At 50.2% G+C, this 18,170-nt stretch overlaps 1 long non-coding RNA gene across 1 annotated transcript; it reads right to left on the bottom strand.

Annotated features, from left to right (window-relative positions):
• Positions 1-1,970: 1,970 nt before the first annotated feature.
• LOC123381607 lies at positions 1,971-8,422 on the bottom strand. Its single transcript, XR_006588833.1, has 2 exons — positions 8,383-8,422; positions 1,971-2,379 (listed from the first exon to the last, which is right to left on the bottom strand). It is a non-coding gene; the product is annotated as an uncharacterized LOC123381607 (long non-coding RNA).
• Between the last annotated feature and the right edge of the window lie 9,748 nt (positions 8,423-18,170).

Here is an 18,170-nt window from a genome sequence, read left to right as displayed (position 1 = left end):
GCCTCAGTGGGAGTCAAGAGGCTTTGGCTCCCAACTCACTGTTGGGACCTTGTCCAAGTACTTCCCTGCTTTGGGCCTCAGTGTTTTTATCTGTAAAATGGAGGTGGATGGGAGTTTGGCCAGCCCTCCCAGCTCCAACATTACTGGCACCTGTGAAACTCCATCAGCCTTCCAGTTCAGGCCCAGGCTGGCCTTCTAGAATGCCATGGACTCTCTCCTTGGGCAGGCAAAGGCCAGAGGGTGGGTGGAGTCCCATCCAGTGCAACCATTATTGCACCCAGGAGCTCAGAGCCTGGCAGAGGGAAGGAAGGAGTTGAGGGAGCCCTGGATGGGGAAATGGGCAGTGATTCCTACATAGAGAGCAGAGGCTTTCCGGGGAGGAATCATTGGAACTATGCTTTGAAAGTCGAATGGAGTTCACTGGGTCGAGATGTCATTCTCCCAAAATAGAAATGGTTCCGGTTCACACTGGCATCTCTGTGAGAATTCGTAAAAGACACCCTTTCTTCCTCTTTACTCCCATCTTTCAGGAAATTGTCCTAACTTTAGAAAATCTGCCATGTCTTCGACATGAACAGTGAATGCCCCTGGGATTGTGCAGTGTACAACTTCCACAACTGCACTGTAGCTCTAGGAGAATCAAGCCAGAAGGGGCAAGGAGCTGCCCATCCCAGCAGCCTTGAGAGGAACAGAGGGAGGAGCACAGAGTCCTCCTGCCAGCAGAGGAGCGCAAGGGGACGGTCCTCAGGGGTGACATGAGATGGACATGCTCCATCCCCCAAAACACTATAGACTCAGAAGAATCTATCTGTGGATACAGAAGAATCAGTAGAGTGACCGACACCACCATGAATCCTCACTGAACCCCACAGCAGGATACAGTGGAAGAAACTGAGGCAGCTGGAGACCACGTCACAGAAGGACTCCACGTCCATGCTTGGAGAGGCAGATACCACTTCCTCCCTCTCCATTTGCACACAGGCGACTGCGGCCCCCTGGTGAAGGGACAGGAGCGGAAAACCTGAGCAGGCTGTTGGGTGTGAGTCCATGCCAGGCTGCGTGTGGGCACTCTGGCCAGTGTGCAGTCACTAAGCATCAATGACTTCCCACGGCCCCTTCGTGCCAAGTCTGTGGGGAGCCAGGGACACGGAGGAGTTCACCTTCTAGACACGACTTCTGTCGTGACAGGGGCGAGTACGAGGCTCTGAGGTTAAGTGCACATGCCCGAGGGTTCTTGGCCGGCACGCTGAACAGGGGGCTTCCAGAATCAGCTCCCACACTGTTTGGGGGCAGAGAGAAGCTGGGCTTGCCTGAGGAAGTTTCCCGGGCCTGCAGGATCACCGCAGAGCCTTGCTCTTGCACAGCTGGGCAGGGCTGGAAGGGCCTGGAAGTCAGGATCTGTTTTGGTTTTAGTTTTTAATAAAGGTGATTCTAAAAAGCAGCCTAGTACAATACAGTGATACAAGCTCACACAGCTTGTGACAAGCTGTGTGGCTTTGGGGCACATTACTCAGCTTCTCTGAGCATGAGCTTCCTCATCTGCAAAGTAGGAATCCTAATACCTCCCGCAGAGGGGCATTTTGAGGACAAAATGAGATAACGTATGTGTATCAGTTAATGTCCAGCCAGGAACACGGTATTTAAACAGGGAATGTGATCCAAGGAATTAACCACACAGGAGACAGAAGAGCTGAGAAGCCAAATTGGATAGGGCAGTGACCCAGAGACGATTGTAGCGGGAAGCCACTTTCCCTCTGGGCACAAAGGGAGGACATGGGGTTTCCAGGGGCCACCTGGTGGAAGCTGGAACCAGGGAGGGCTCATCCAGGCGACAGGCAGCACAGCACAAAGTCCCCAGCGCAGCCAGTGAATGGCTGTAATTACTATTCTTTTCCTTTCTACTATTAAAATAATGCAGGCTCAATATATTAAAACTGCTTTGGTTGTAGCAGAAACCCACCCAAGCCAGGTTAAACATGAAAAAAAAAGCGAATTTAATAAAATGCTGCAGGGGAGTCTCTGAAACCAAAGGCAGGACCGTGGCCTTGACCCAGGACCAGGAAAGGTCTGGTCTCCCCAGCGCTCTCCGGCTGCTTCTCTCCTTGTCTGCTTCATGCTTGTGGTGGCACTCAAGGCCCTCAGCCCCCGTGGCAGCAGGACGGCCCCTGATAGCTCCCAGATTTCCCGCGGAGTCTGGGATTCCTTGGTCACCTTTCCAAATTCCTGGAGAAGGCATTCTGATTGGCCTGGCTTGGGTACCAGTGCCCATCCTCGTCCAATCAGCTATAGCCAAGGGGGTGGAGTCACAGGCTGCCAGTCACTTTGCCCACCGTAGGTGGGGAGTATGGCCCACGGATTCGTGAGCCCGCACTGCAAAATCTGTTGAGACAAACAGAAAGTGTTAAAATGCACCTTACTGTTGGAATTGTAAAGAAATTTTTGACGTTTCTTTTCAGATTTTTCTATTTTGGTTGGTCTTACCGTTATTTTTAACATAAACGATCTTGCAGCCAACAGCCTTCCCCCCCCCCCCCCCACCATGTCTCCTGGGGATGAATTCCCAGAAGTGACACCACCTACACAGCACCAGCCCACCAGCCTGGCTGAAAGGGTCCCTTTACTGCCCCTCCCTGCCCCCCCACCCCCCCACCAGCGGCCATCAGTGGGTAATAGCTGCTGGTATTCTCTCATGAATGATTTTTCCTTGCAAGGGGAGCCTGAATTGAGGGTTTCAGAAGCAAAAAAGGCAAGTTAGGTATGACGGCTCACTACCCTCCCTGCGGCTTTCTTTTGTTTTTTTGGTTTGTACATATTTATTTGATTAATTATTATTTGATTATCTGATTAGTTATTATTCCAGACCTCAGTAATCCATTAATCAAAATTATACAGACAAAGTCTGGGCTTAATTAAATGGAACTTTGACCTCTGTTGGGGGGAAAAGGAGTTTACTTAACAAGAAAAGAAGGCAAAATAATTTGTGGAAGCCAGAGGGATGATGGTTTTTTCCCCCAATTTTTATTATAATTATTATAACTTATATATTTATAATATAATATAATTATTCTATTATAAAAATTTCAAAACACAGGGAAGTTGAAAGAATTGGACAATGAACACTTGTATACCCTCTATCTGGATTCAACAATGATTCATACTTTGTCCAGTTATCACTCTCTCTATATATATATATTTTTTTCTTTCCTGAGCCATTTAGAAGAAAGTGGCAGACATCGTGACCCTTCATCCCCAAACTTCTTTTCCTCTACTAAGATAAAAACATTCTTCTGTATAACAACAATGCCATTATTATGCCCACGAAAATTAAAAAGTATTCCATCATTCCGTTAAGCATTTCAGAGGGATCAGTTCAAAATTCAGGGAGACTAATTGCCTTTGATAAGCAGGGTTTTTTTTTCAGTAGTCTCCACGCCCAGAATAGAGCCCAATGCAGGACTTGAACTAATGACTCAGATCAAGACCTGAGCTGAGATCAAGATTCGATGCTTAACCGACTGAACCACCCCAGCACCCCAATAACAATTTCAAGGAATAAATAACACGTGTAAAAGTACCCAGCCTAGTGTCTAAATACGATAGGAACTTAGTAAACTTGATAGACGAACTTCCATCACCACCACCTTTGAAACCACGGTAATTCTGACCAGCTTGCCTCTCGATGTGAGGCCACGTCGGAGCAGCATGCACAGGCCTCCAGTGCTCCTGATGGGGCTCCCCCAACTCTCCCCAGCAGCCACAAGGGCAGACACTGAAGGCAAGAGGAAAATTGCTGGAAACAAAAGACAAGAGTCACAGGGCGCTGAACTTGGCCTCAGCAGCCTCCCAGTAATGGCACCAGAGAGGGGATCCGTGCCAGCCAATGCTGGATGTGGCAGCCAGAGCCGGGCTCCTGGCCGGGGTCCCTCCACTTACCAGGGCAAGAGCGGGTTTTTTTTTTTTAATTGTTTTCAAAACAGATTTCATGTGGTCCCAAAATGAGACCATGATTGTAAATTAAAGTGTAATTAGCCTTTACGCTTTTATATTCATTAACTCTTCTCTGTTAATGATGCTAGGCTAGAGCAGAAACCCTGCATTATGAAACCACATCCAGGAAATAAAATAGTGATTTAGATAATGGCCACAATGTATTGCTACTTACACATAATTAAACAAATGCTCCATTTAAACTTGGAAACATGACTGAATGTTGATTAACCCTCGCCCGGCGATTCTGTTCGGAACTGGGGAAGGAGAGGCGCCGTGAGCTGGTCCGGAACAAAGTGTCTGGGCCAGCCACGTCTGCCTGCCGCATCCGCCAGCCTCGTCCACCAGCCGCACCTGCGCAGGGAGGGTGCAGGTCTCATGCCAGGAAGCATGGCCACCAGTGGCCGTGACCATGAGCGTGATCCTGGGACCTCTTCAGAAACCATCACCCTATGTGAAATAAGCCAGATGCAAAAGGGCAGATAGTGTGTGATTCCTCTTAGATGAGGTCCCCAGAGCAGTCAAGTTCGTAGCGACGGAAGGCAGACGGGCGGCTGCCAGGGGCTGGGGGAGGAGGGAATGGGGAGTTCGTGTTTAAGGGGTACAGAGCCTCAGCTTGGGGAGATGAAGAAGTTCTGTGGATGGATGATGGTGAGGGTTGTACAACAGTGTGAATGTGCTTCATGCCATTATGTTATGTGTATGAAGCTCAATTTTCTTAGTTTCTTAGTTTTCTTAGTTTCTTAGTTTCTTAGTTTCTCAAGTTTCTTAGGGGGAGCCTGGGTGCTAAGTCAGTTGAATGACCGACTCTCGATTTCGGCTCAGGTCATGATACCAGGGTCATGGGATCGAGCCCCATATCGGGCTCCACGCTAAGTGTGGAACCTGCTCAGGATTCTCCCTTTCCCTCTGCCCCTCTCCCCAACTTGTGCTCTCTTTCTCTAAAATAATAAATAAATAATAAATAATAAATAAAATATTTTTTTAAATGATAGGTAAAGTGTAAAGAAGAAGGGGGAGGGGGAAGGATTCATCCCATCCCACTTAGCTGCTGGACGGGGGCTGATGACAGAAGCTGTCCTCAAGTCAACCCATTCTATCCATTGTGTCTTATGAGAACTGCCTCTGGTTTTATGGACAGTTTTTGTATTTTTAAAAAATATTTTTTAATGTTTATTTATTTTTGAGAGAGAGACAGAGCACAAGTAGGGGAGGGGCAGAGAGAGAGGGAGACAGAATCTGAAGCAGGCTCTAGGCTCTGAGCTGTCACAGGCTCAAACTCACAATTTTTGTATTTTTAAAAACTATAATGAAGAATTGTTTAAAGTGTAAATTATTTAAAATTAAAATAATAAAACAAAAAAGGTCACTTATTCAGATACGTTGACTAAAACGTAAAGTTTCTGGTTCTCAAACCCACCTAGAGAAAGTACTCAATAATTTTCCATTTGCCACTTTCCTGCGTGTATCTTTTCCAGATAGTGTGTGCCTTTGCCGGTTCCCCCAGAACAGACCCTGAGACGAGAACCACAAGGCAGGTGGATGGTCTGGGAGGTGACCCAGGGAAAGCGAGGAGAGGCAAGTGGGGAAATCAGGTGAGGAAAGGGAGGGGACTGTCCTGGTCACTTATTGCTATGCAACAAACGGCTCCAAAAGCTGGTAGCTTAAAACAGCAACGATGATTTGCTCCTTCTCAAGATTTCTGTGGGTCAGGAAAGCAGACTGCAGGGACGAATTCTCTCTCCTCCATAGTGAAGCCTCCGCTGGAAAACTCAAAGGCTGGGGCTGGAATCCTCGGAAGGGCTCTCGCTTACACGCGGGGTAGCTGATGCTGGCTGCCCACTGGGGGGCCTAGCTGAGGCTGTCACCTGAGACCCCCACAGGTACCCTCTCCGGGTGGCCTGGGTTCCTGAAACATGTGGCCAGGTTCCAAGAGCAATCACCCCCCCCCACCCCGCCCCCAACACACACACAGAAAACGTCAGGTGGAAACCGTGGGTCCTGTCACCACCGGCCTCAGACGTCATGCAGCATCACTTCTGCCACCAGTCAGGAAGTTTCTGCCCGGGTTCAGATTGGGTGGAATGTCAATAACCCATTGTATGTGGGGAGATACAATTAGCCACAGTTACCAGGCAAGTTACCCTAGTGCGCGCTTGGAACTCAATTCCGCTGGGAGCCTCTGGGAGGTAGCTGCCACACTAAAATTTATGGAGCATTCACAATAGGCCAGGGCTGTGATAAGGACACAGACCTTATGCCATTTCCTGTGCAGTGGCTACTGTTATTGCCCCCATTCTGAAGGCTTAGAACGTACTGGGGCAGAGACATCCCATCCATCCACCAAAACCCATCTTTTCCTCTTCCCAGACTCACGGCTAGACATTTGCCAGCCTCCTTGCAGCTCCGTTTGACACATGACTGAGTTCTCTGGCCGCCGAATGGGAGCCCAAGTCAGAGGTGCCCCTTCTAGGCCTGGGTCGCGTGCTCCTCTATGCTCCTTCCCTTCAGGCCAGCAAGGAAACACAACACAACACACCCGCTGAAGATGTCAGACTCTTCCTTCAGCCCGGGTCCCAGAAGCACCTAAGGGAAGAGAGCCCCCTCTCCTTCACTGATCACGCCTCTGTAGCCGGGGTCTGTTACTGTAGCAACAAACATGTTGGGTTTGTTTGTCGCCGCAGCTCAGCCTGCGCTAACGCGAGTGCGCCATATTGGATTACATCATCTGCAATTGCCACGTTACCACTTCGTAAATCAAACATGGTCAAATGTTAGCAAGTTCAGATGACTCCACCCAATACACGAAACTTATTCTTTTCCCCTGTGGGTAGCCCCCCACTTGCTGAAGTACCTTACTTTATTTAACCACTCCCCTTTTGCTTAAACATCTGTATCGTTTCCATTTTTTTTACCTCACAAATAACACTGCAGTAGACATTCTTCACGATTTATCACGACGAATTTGTATGGATGTGTCTACCAGACAGAGTTCACACAGTGGCACTGCTGAATCGGCGCTGCTCATTTAAAACTTTGATAGGTAGGGGCGCCTGGGCGGCCCGGTCGCTCAGGCATCTGACCCTTGATCTCAGTTCAGGTCTTGATCTCTGGGTGGTAAGTTCAAGCCCTGTGTTGGGCTCCACGCCGGGTGTGGAGCCTGCTTTTTAAAAAATGTGATACGTACTGCTCGGATCACTCTCAAACGTTTTCTAGCAATTATGTGTGTGTGTGTATTTGTGCGTGTGTGTTTAAGCAAATGCTGTTACGGGACTTAACTATGTGCCAGTCACTGTTGTATGTTCTTTGCAAATATTAATTTGCTTGATCTTCAAACAACCCTGTGAGGTAGGTTCTATTATTATCCCCATTTTACAGATGGGATGACTGAGGCCAAGAGAGGAAACCTGCCCAAAATCATGCCACAAGGTGGAGTTGGGATTTGAGCCCGGGCACGCTGTTCCAGAAGCATCTTTATGACCACTGTGAGGGTGAGGCTTGCCCTGACAGGCCCCCTCGACTCCAATGTGGCCTCTGGGTTGGGTCCTGGGAGGCTTGCTCTGTCCCCCTTTCAGGAAAATTAAACAAATAATGATAACAGCAGGGTCACTGCCATTGTGAGCACTGGGCAGTAAGGGCTGCAACGTGCTCAGTAAAAAACAATTTAAAAATGAGTAACTCACAGGAACCTCCCCCTGACTTCCTTTCTTCTTACCCAGGTGCATGGCTTCATGTGTTTATTGGTCCCTGGAATCAGACCAAGCTGAGCATGCCATCTGGCCCAGAGGCAGTCATGTGCCCTTCTCTGAGCCTTTGTTCTTTTGTCGGAAAAGTGGGGATAATGACTGGACTTAGCTCAGAGTTTGCGAGGACGACACGAGAGCGAAATAAGTAAAAGCAGCACAATTTCCATCATTTACTTAAGAGCCCCTCACTTAAACACGAGCAACAGTAGCACCAGGCCGAGAACCCACAGGGGTGGCAGCTTCCAGCGGCCGCAGACATCCCTGGCTTCTCAGGCTGCCCTGGGGGAGAATCTTTCTCTGACCCCAAGTCCCCCTTCGCATCCCCAGCCCCTCCCACAATCACGTCAGGCCTAATATAGTATACACATGAGGGGCGCCTGGGTGGCTCAGTCGGTTAAACGTCCGACTTCGGCTCAGGTCACGATCTCACAGCCTGTGAGTTTGAGCCCCACGTCGGGCTCTGGGCTGACAGCTCAGAGCCTGGCATCTGCTTCAGATTCTGCGTCTCCCTCTCTCTCTCTCTGTCCCTCCCCCACTCACGCTCTCTCTCTCTCTCTCTCTCTCTCTCACTCTCTCAAGAAAAAATCAACATTAAAAATTTTTCTAAAAATAATATAAACATGATGAGTCCCTGTCCTGTAACACTCACAGTGGCTCTGCTTCCCGACCACCACCTTGCCGGATAGCTCTTGGCATTGGCAATGCTTCCGGAACAGAGAACCTTCAGGATGGGAATCTGGCATTGGTTCTCTGTTCTGGGTAGATCTGGAGGTGTTAAACACCTGCTATTGGGGTGCCTGGGGGTGCCGGGGACACTGCTGGTCCATGCCACGCAACAGTGAAGTAGTCACTTAAATTATCACCTTTAAACCCCTGCAGTCAAGGCCTCTGGCAGGCTCTGGGTGACCAAGCAGCAGCTGGCATAGCATGAGTCAGTGGAAATAAATAGGGACTGTGGGCTGCTTGGTTGCTTCTAAGTGCACTGGAAAACTTTGGAAAACAAAGATGAGCTCAGGGCTTTCCAGATCAAAGTCTGACTGAAGAGCCAGAGGTCCTCTCTATACCTGGAGAATCTCTGGTGGCCTGTCCTGAGGTGGTGTCTTTGCAGGGGAAAAGTGATCTTCCTCAAGACCACCTCCCCCCACCCCCACCCCACTTCTCGTTGCTTCTAGATTTATATCCAGACTCAAGACCTGGAAGTTTCAGGTCAGGTATAAGGTGTGACCCATGAGGAGGCGTGGGACACACCAAAGCATTACAAGATGCTGCCAGCTCATATCAACAGGGAAACGTGTGGCACCCCCTAACAGAATGGACCCCAAGTGTGGCACATCCTAACAGAAGGAATACAATGTTGCATCTGGGCAAATTTATTGACGTGGGTGGGTGCGCTAAGCACCCAATCCAATCTTGGATTCCTTGGGTTAGCTCAAGCAACTAGAAGTGGCTCTAAAGGTTTGCTCAGTTGGTTCTTGAAACCTGGACCCCAAGTGTAGCCTACCCTGAGTGTAGCTGAGATTCTAGAATTTCTTTAGTGTCGAAGAAAGTATTCAATAATTCAAGAGTGCCCAAATGCAGAAGTGGGCTTATTATTTAACACCTGTTCAACCATCCCCTAAGTTTGGGGGGTGGGCAGGGGAATGGGATTAATTAATTGATCAATCAATCAATCACAGTGCTCCCAAGGCTGAAATAAGTGGGCAGCCTAATAAAATCTTGATTTGTATAAGCAGAAAACTGCAGTTCTGGTAAATAGAAATCTAACTGAAGCAACAAAGTAGAAAATGGCGGCCCCTCCAGACTGGGCCGTTCATGGACGCAGAGCCCCTTGAGTGAAAGAGGAGTCCGGATCCGCTTGAGGAAGGACCCTGCCACACAGCCACGTTGTATGCTGTAAAATTTCCTCCTGATGTTCCTCCAAAGGGCCCTGAGGCCACTTACCAGAGTGTGCATTGGAGAGAAGGAACTACAAGATATTTTAGGGATTATTGGAGGCTGGTTCGGAGCCAACATTAGTTCCAGAAGACCCAAAATGCCGCCACGGTCCACTCAGAGTCAGGGCTTCTGGAGGTATTCTGGCTATCTACTGCTGTGTAACAAACCACAACCATCTTCTTATCTTGCAAACCAGGAGTGTGGATGGGGCTCAGTGGGATTCTCTCATTCCTTGTTCGGCCAGCTGAGATCACTGGCAAGGGGCTGCTCTGGGGGGTCTGAGACCCTTTCGCTCACATATCTGGTTCCCTGGCAAGGTTGGCTGGTAGGCAGGCCTCAGCTGAGACCGGTGACGTTCTGGGAGGAGTCTGACTTCCCTGAGCAAGTGTGCCAAAAAACAAGGTAGAAAGTGCCTCACCTTGTGTGACCTGGCCTCAGATGTCACACAGCGTCACTTCCTTTGCAGTCTATTGCTTGAAGCAGCCACAAGCCCACCCGCATTCAAGGGAAGAGGACATAGACCCCACCTCTTGATGGGGGAAACGTCAAAGCATGCATGGCCATGTGTTAAGAATACTGCAGGAAATCACCTCAGGTAATTAGGATAAGCTGGCTGAGTGCCAGGTCATGTGTAGGTCCCCGAACACAGCTCAGGGTTGTTTCCCCAGTTTTGGGAAGCACAGTTGGAATTGACATCTTGAGCAACCGGTGGTTCTCCTACCTGTGCAGTGAGGGCTCTTACGGGAGGCAAGGCCAAAAGAAAGCCCCCCACCAAAAGGGTAAGCCAGAAGCAAACCGCATTCCCAGAGGGATTGCAGGGAGAGTGTGCACCCCCCCCCAAGGACATGCAGGATGTGGGGGTGGTGATTCCCATGACGTCCCCATTCAACTCACCGAGATCGAGTCTGTACAGAAGACTGATGGAGCTTGCAGAAAGGCAGAAGACATCGTAAACTCATTCAGGTGGGGATCCCAATTGCAGCTGCTGTTCCAGATGTGGTTTCTTTGGCTGGAGCTGACCGGTGCATCTGGTACCCCTTCCCTGATCAAAGCAGTTAACTTTCAGTTGGTAGGGTGGGCAATAGACCCTCCCCATCCTACTTCAGGGCTGTGTCAACTATCCAGCCGTCTCTCACAGGCTAGACCAGGGGGGCCTTGAGATCTCTCCTGTTCCACAGGCCATCACACTAGTGTCCTGAGCCCCCAGATGACCACTCCCCAGGGACATCAGACAGCTACCTGGCAGCAGGTGGATTACAGTGAGCCACGCCCATCATAGAAGGAGCAGTACTCTGTCCTCCTTGGTATAGACGCTTATCCCGAGCGTGCATTTCCCTGCCAAAACCACTACACCTACAGAATGCCTCAGCCACCACTGTGGTGTACCGACAAGCTTGGCTTCTGACCGAGGAACTCGTTTTGCACCAAAGTAAAGGGCCTGTGGAATCCCTATCGTGCTAAAGCAAGTGGCTTTCTGGAATGGTGGAACGGCCTTTTGAAGATACACTGCAGGGCTGGGGCAGTGTCCCCCAGGATGGGCACGTGATCTGAATGAGTAGGCAACATGGGTTGCTATTGCGCCCACGGCCAGAATGCATGGGTCCGGGGGTCGAAGGATAGAAAAGGCCTAGCCCGTCTCCTTATCATCCCTAGTGACCCACGAGGAAAATTTTGTTTCCCATTCTGCAATTCTGAGTTCCCAAGGGAGGAAAATTCCTACCAGGGACACAACAATAGTTCCACTAAAGCTGGAAGCTGAGCCTGCCATCTGGCCACACTGGGTTCTTTATACAGTGAAATAGGGTTGCTAAATATACAGTGGGGGGTTGGACGGGTATGGTTGGAATGGAAAACGGGCAGGAGCATTAGTGGCATAGACCCTTCAGGAATGAAGGTCTGGGTCACCCCAGCAGGCAAGGAACCACACTGGCTGCTGCTTGACATGGACAAAGAGCATGTGAAACGGTAGCGGAAGAGGAATTCATTCCAGCTCCTGCCACGTGGCCTGTTGTAGAAGCAAGGACTGTAGTCACTTGTATTTTTTTTTTTAATTTTTTGATGTTTCTTTATTTTTGAGAGAGACAGAGACAGAGACAGAGCACGAGTGGAGGAGGGACAGAGAGACAGAGGGAGACACAGAATCCGAAGCAGGCTCCGGGCTCTGAGCTGTCGGCACAGAGCCCGATGCGGGGCTCAAACTCACGGACCATGAGATCATGACCTGAGCCGAGGTCGGATGTTTGACTGAGCCACACAGGTGCTCCTGTAGTCGCTTGTATTTCTTCCTTGTCTCCATAGAGATGTATTTATATAGAATCAATTCTTTTTCTTTCTCTCCCTCTCCCATCACCTCATTAGAGAATGTGAAGTGCATTGAGGCAGGTATCGTGTTCCAGTCTAGGATATCGGAAGGTGAGTGTGACACAGTTGGAAGGGAGATAACCATCACCCTGACATCAAGGGGACTGTGTGTGCCTTGTGTAACCCACAGCTGCAGACCCCCCCCCCGAGGGGAGCCCCACATCAGCAACAGCCCCACATAGACTTCTCCCTGAGCGCCCCCTTTACAGCCAAGAGCTGGGTGGCTGGCCAGGCTTTGGACTGGCCGGCCGGTTAGACTTCCCCAGGTCCCCCAATTTCTCCTTCAGGGGCATCACTTTCCCAAGCCCTTCCACACCATGTCAGGCCTAACTGTATATAGACCGTTATCCCATAACACTCTCGGTGGCCCAGGAGGCCGCTGGGCACCAGAAACACCTGTGTCAGGGCTGGGAGGTGAGAGAGCATGGAGACAAATTCTGTCCGGTCCTCGAGTGGAGAAGGACAGTAGGAAGCAGCCTGGGGGGGGGGGGGGGGGGGTGGAGAGGAGGGCCTTGGTCCCTCTGCCAGATAGAGTTTTCTGCTCGAGGAAGCTTGTGGGACATGGCCCCACACCACCAAAGTCCCCTCCCTGCCCTTCTGCGGGGCCTTGGGCCAGGCCCTGCCTTCCCTGTGTCTGTTTCCCCACCTGTACGCAAAAAGAAAGAGTCATCCATGAAAGCATTTCCAGCTTCCAAACTTGCTGAGTCTCCTCTGGGAAGTATCTGGTTTGGGAGAACAGAGTACCCCTGCCCCACTAGACCTGACTCACATCTTGAAGAGCATAGCCCCAGCCCTGGGCCAGCCCTGCAGCGGGACCCAGACCCTGGGCCATGTCTGAGGTCTACAAGGGGCAGAAAGCGGAGTCTGGTGACCCACATCATCTCTGCTTGATGGATGTTCTCTAGCTGGAGGGCAGCAGGGTCCAGGCTACGCAGAAAGGGGACACTTCCTCTCCAAAACCGAGAGCACGTGGCCCAGTGATACTGGAAATAGCTCTGGTGGGGTGGCTTGGCGGGGACGCTCGCCCCCCAGCACGGATGAGGAAAGCCAGGTTCAGGGAGGGAAGTAACTCCAAGGCACCACAGGAAGTGAAGGGTGAAGGAGCCGGCCAGAGTCAACCTGGCCCCCAAGCCCTATCCAGTGAAGACAGTGTGGTTTAGTGGCTGTAGAAGTGTCCTAGGGCCACCGCAGCAAAATCCCATAGCCTAGGTGGAGGAATGGCTGACACTTACTGTCCCATAGTCGTGGAGGCCAGAAGACTGAAATCCAGGTGTGAGCCAGGTTGATTCCTTCTGGGGGAGGACCTTTTCCCAGTTTCTGGTGGTCGTAATTTTTGTGTCCCTTGGCTGTCCCTTCTGTGCTGTAACTTCACATGGTGCTCTCCCTGTGTGCTCTCTGGGCCCACATTCCCCCTTTATCGGAGGACACTAGTCTCCACCAGTCATACTGGATTAGGGCCCAATGACGAATGACTTCCTTACTTGAAGACAGGGTCTTTACAGAGGTAATCAAGTGTTGTAACCATTGCACTGACTCTGGGGGAGGGCGGTGAGGCGTGCTGAGAACTGGGGTTTGTGTGATAGATGGTGTGAGCCACACCCCTCCATGGATGAGCCTGGGTCGGGGGGCCTCCAGCATCCAGAGCACCCAAGTGTTTCTCATCCCAGGACTCTCCTGTCAACCCGTAGATCATCCAAGATTCTGCACATCAGGCTTCCTCTGGGAAGAGTAGTCAGGGCTGCAAGGCCTCCAACCGGAGTCCCCATTCTCTAAGCCGACCCCGATGCTCAGTCCATCCCAGCCCCACCTCCTCCAGCCTCCCCATCAAAACCTGCACTTCCTCCTACAACATAAAAGTAAAGATTTCAAGGGGTGCCTGGTGGCTCGGTCGGTTAGGCGTCTGACTCTCGGTTTTGGCTCAGGTCATGATCTCACAGTTCATGGGATCGAGTCCCACGTTGGGCTCTGTGCTGACAGCCCGGGACCTGCTCAGGATTCTCTCTCTCTCTCTCTCTCTCTCTCTCTCTCTCTGCCCCTCCCCCGTTTGCACTCGTGCGTGATCTCTCTCTCAAAATAAATAAAACTTTAAAAAAAGATTTTAACTTGATTACCACAGTAAAGACCCTGTCTCCAAATCAGGTCACATTCTGAGGTACTGGGGGTCAGGATTTCAACATAGGAATGGGGAGGGGGATATCAGAGATAAATTCAACTCCTAACAGTGGCCGAAGGCCCAGATTTGCTACCTGGGTCCTGGGCTGCCCTAAATCTTCCCTGGATGGCTTCATTGTTAAATTCACAACAGGCTGGTCTGAGTTCATTCAGAAGGCAGACTGGCAGGCTGCCCCTTTGGAGCATGTCTGGGTAGAGCATGGTGGCCGACAGCAGATGCCATCCTGGACGGTCTGATAAACCAGTTCAGCAGCTTCTGGACAGAGCAGCCTCCTCCCCACCCAGCTCTGTCCTTGCCAGGGGCCTGGTACAGTGGGCACCTCACATATTCTTTCATGTGGGCCTCACAACCACCGGCAAGGTAGGGATACACTACTCCCATTTTACAGAGGAGGAAACTGAGGCTCAGAGGAGAGAATTCACCTGCCCGGTGTCACAGCTGATGAGTGACAGAGCCAGATTCAAAGCCTGGCAATCCACCTCCCGAGCCTGGCCTCCCACCCCTCACACTCAGCCTCAGAAATGGATACAGGGCCCAGTCTACCTCCTGTGGGGTTGAGGGCATGGACTGGTGAGCAAGGGGGAAGGGAAGAGGAGACCCAGGTCCAGTGACCAAAACCCTGGACACCAGCCCCAGGCAGGACTCAGCTGCCACCTGGACCTGGGGAGGAGTTAGACCAGGACCAGAACTGCCTCCCCAGCTTTGGTGGGCTGGCTTCCCCGCCAGAGCTCAGCTCTGCCATTGTACAGTAGAGATAATAATTCCCAATGATTCAGGACGCTGCAGGGCTCCAACAAGATCCACTAGGACGACAGCTATGTGTCCATCAGGGCGGGGCCGGCACCTGTGTTATCCCCTTTTGGGCCCAGCCTGGCACTTAGTACAAGCACAACAGTAGACTTGCAGCTTCTATAAAGGTGGATAATTAACAAAATCACAGCTTTTCTAAGCTAAGGTTATAGGACCACTAACTAAACTCCAAGGAGAGACAGGACCCATGGTACAGACTTCAGACGCCTTGCAAACTGTTAAGAATTCAGGTAAAATGTGGGTAACTTGCTAAAGGTGTAGTGTGAGATAGTGTGAGGTACAGAATCCTGGGAGCTGCAGACACAGGGGAGTTCCTACCCACTCACAAGCTCGCCTCCAAGTACCTCACCCGGTGCTCGTAAGAAGGATTGAGGGCAGGGCAAGAGGCCTCCTAGACCACTGATCACTGTGGGAAAGGTATGAAGCCTTCTCCACCCTCTCCACTATGGAACAAGAGCCTCAAGTAGCCGAGAGCCGGTCAGAGAAAGCCCTCAGACCCATTGCAGTTATGGGAATCAAACAGAAACACCCTCCTACTCTGGGGGAGGAATAGAAATACATCCTGGGAGGGGTGCGTGGTGGGCTCAGTCTGTGGAGAGTGCAACTCTTAATCTCCAGGTCATGAGTTCCAGCCCCACGATGGGTGTAGAGTTTACTTAAAATAATTAATAAATAAATAAATAAATAAATAAATAAATAAATAAATCTTGGGCTCTGGGCATTAGAAAGTGAAATGGCAACCTGGAGAAGATATACATCTGATAAGGGATTAATATCAAGAATGTGTGTGTGTGTGTATATGTGTGTGTATATATATATATATATATATATATATATATATATATCAACTCAATAACAGAAAACCAAACACCCGAGTCAAAAATGGGCAAAAGACTTGAATAGACAATTCTCCCAAGAAGATATACACATGACCGATAAGCACGTGAAAAGATGTTCAATATCATTAATCATTAGGGAAATACAAATCAAAATTACTATGCGATACCACCTCACACGCATTAGAACAGCTATTATTTAAAATAAACAAATGAACAATCAAAACAGAAAAAAAACAAGCGTTGTTCAAGGAAGTGTTCAAGAAATCAGAACACTTGTGCCTCCCTGGTGAAAATGGAAAATGGTGCAGCCACTACGGAGATGGTATGGTGGTTCCTCAAAAAATTAAACATGGAATTACCATAGGATCCAACAACTCCACTTTGGGGTATACTCAAAAGAACTTAAAGTAGGGACTTGAAGGGATATTTGCTCACCCATACTCATAGCAGCATTATTCACAGCAGCTAAAATGTGGAAACAAGTTATGTGTCCACTGATGGATGAATAGGTAAGCAAGGTGGGGTGTATACATACAAGGAGGTAGGGATGGGTCAAGGGCCAGCAGGCTTTCATTAGGAGCTTTTGGTACCATTTGGATTTTTTAAACTTTGTATTTGTTTGCTTTTAGGGGAAAAACTGCTTTTAGGGGAAAAATTTGTTTGCTTTTAGAGTAATTGAGATACAAATAAAGGAGTGCCTGGGTGGCTCAGTTGGTTAAGTGTCCAACTCTTGATCTAGGCTCAGGTCATGATCTCACAGATCATAAGAGACCCCCACATTGGGCTGTGTGCTGACAGCACATAGCCTGCTTGGGATTTTCTCTCTCCTTCCCTCTCTCTGCCCCTCCCTTCTCGCTCTCTCTCAAAAATAACTAAATGTTAAAAAATGTTTTAAAAATTAAAAAAAAATACAAATAAAGAAGATGATGGGGTCGAACTGGTCTCAGGAAGTGTTCCCAGTTCTGCCAATCTGTGGTTCTACAACTGCCTTGGAAACTGGGACCTCAAGGACCGTCTAATAGAGTCCAGCCTTGGACACATCATTACAGTGAGGCCCGAACTTCAACATCTGAAAACCCATTCACAAATCCTGCCAATTGTACTGGTATTTGCCTAATGATATTGCTAATATTAATATTTCAGAAGGTGTTATGGTTTGAATTGTGTCCCCCCCAAAAGATACGTTAAAGTCCCAACCCCCAATACCTGAGGATGTGGCCTCATTTCGGGAGAGTCCTTGCAGATGCAACTGAGTTAATGTGAGGTCATTAGCGTGGGTCCCAATTCAACAGGACTGGTATCCTCATCAGAAAAGGAGGGAGATGCACGGCCAGAAGACGGCCGTGTGACGACAGAGGCAGGGACTGGAGGGGTGCGGCCACAAGCCAAGGACCCCAAGGGCTGCCACGGCCGCCAGAGGCTAGGAGGCAGGAAGGGTTCTACCCAGAGTCTCGGAGGGAGCACGGCCCTGCTGACACCCTGATCTCAGACCTTGGCCTCCAGAAACGTGAGAACATTAGTTTCTTTTGTTTTAAGCCCCCCAGTTTGTGGTGTTTTCTTACGGGAGCCCTGGGAAACACAGAAGGCAACGGGAAAATCAGCACTAGTCTGCCATTAAATCTAAGACATCTACAATGTCTGGGCCCCACCAGCCCTGGCAGCTACACTGCCCATCCCGTCTGTGGAAGCAGGTCTGCCGCCTGGGCCAGGCCTCGGGATGCCTGAAGAACTGGGCCCACTGACGCACCATTTCTCCAGCCACACACCCGCTGCCACTGGTGGCCGCCGTCCTGCTGGCCGCTTCCAAATCCCTGCAGAATCTTTGGAAATGCTCTTTCTGCCACAAGGGAGGGCTCCTGCCCAGGTTAGGAGTCTCAGGGGAGATTCCTGGTGATGTACAGCTGGGGCAGGGGTGGGCGGGGGCGGTGTTACCAGGACGGTCGCAGGGGACTTCCCTCCCCAGCAGATGGAGGGAGCTGACCTGGCACAGATGAGCGCACTCAGGGGGGCCGGACATGCCCTGGTGGGAGCAGTCCTCACAGACAGTCCTGTGCAGGCTCTGCCCTGAAGAGGCCTCTTCTCCCGCTGTCTCTATCCCTCCCTTCCCTGCCCCACAACGTCTTCTGGCTCGGTGCCTCTGACTCTTTGTCAAATGAGTTCATCAATCTGGAACGTAGGTTCATGGAGAGTTCCGGAGATACGAAGAGAGTCCAGGCCAGTGGGAAAACAGCATGAGGTCAAGAGGCTAGGCTCTCTTGAACTTGGAGTTCAGACATGTGCCTCATGGTCACATGTGTGAATGCTGTGAGGATATGTGCC

The sequence above is a fragment of the Felis catus genome, chromosome D4 (genome assembly GCF_018350175.1).
Source record: "Felis catus isolate Fca126 chromosome D4, F.catus_Fca126_mat1.0, whole genome shotgun sequence".
Taxonomy (NCBI): domain Eukaryota; kingdom Metazoa; phylum Chordata; class Mammalia; order Carnivora; family Felidae; genus Felis; species Felis catus.
The sequence above is the reverse complement of the archived record's forward strand: the minus strand, read 5'-3'. Positions and strand labels throughout refer to the sequence as shown.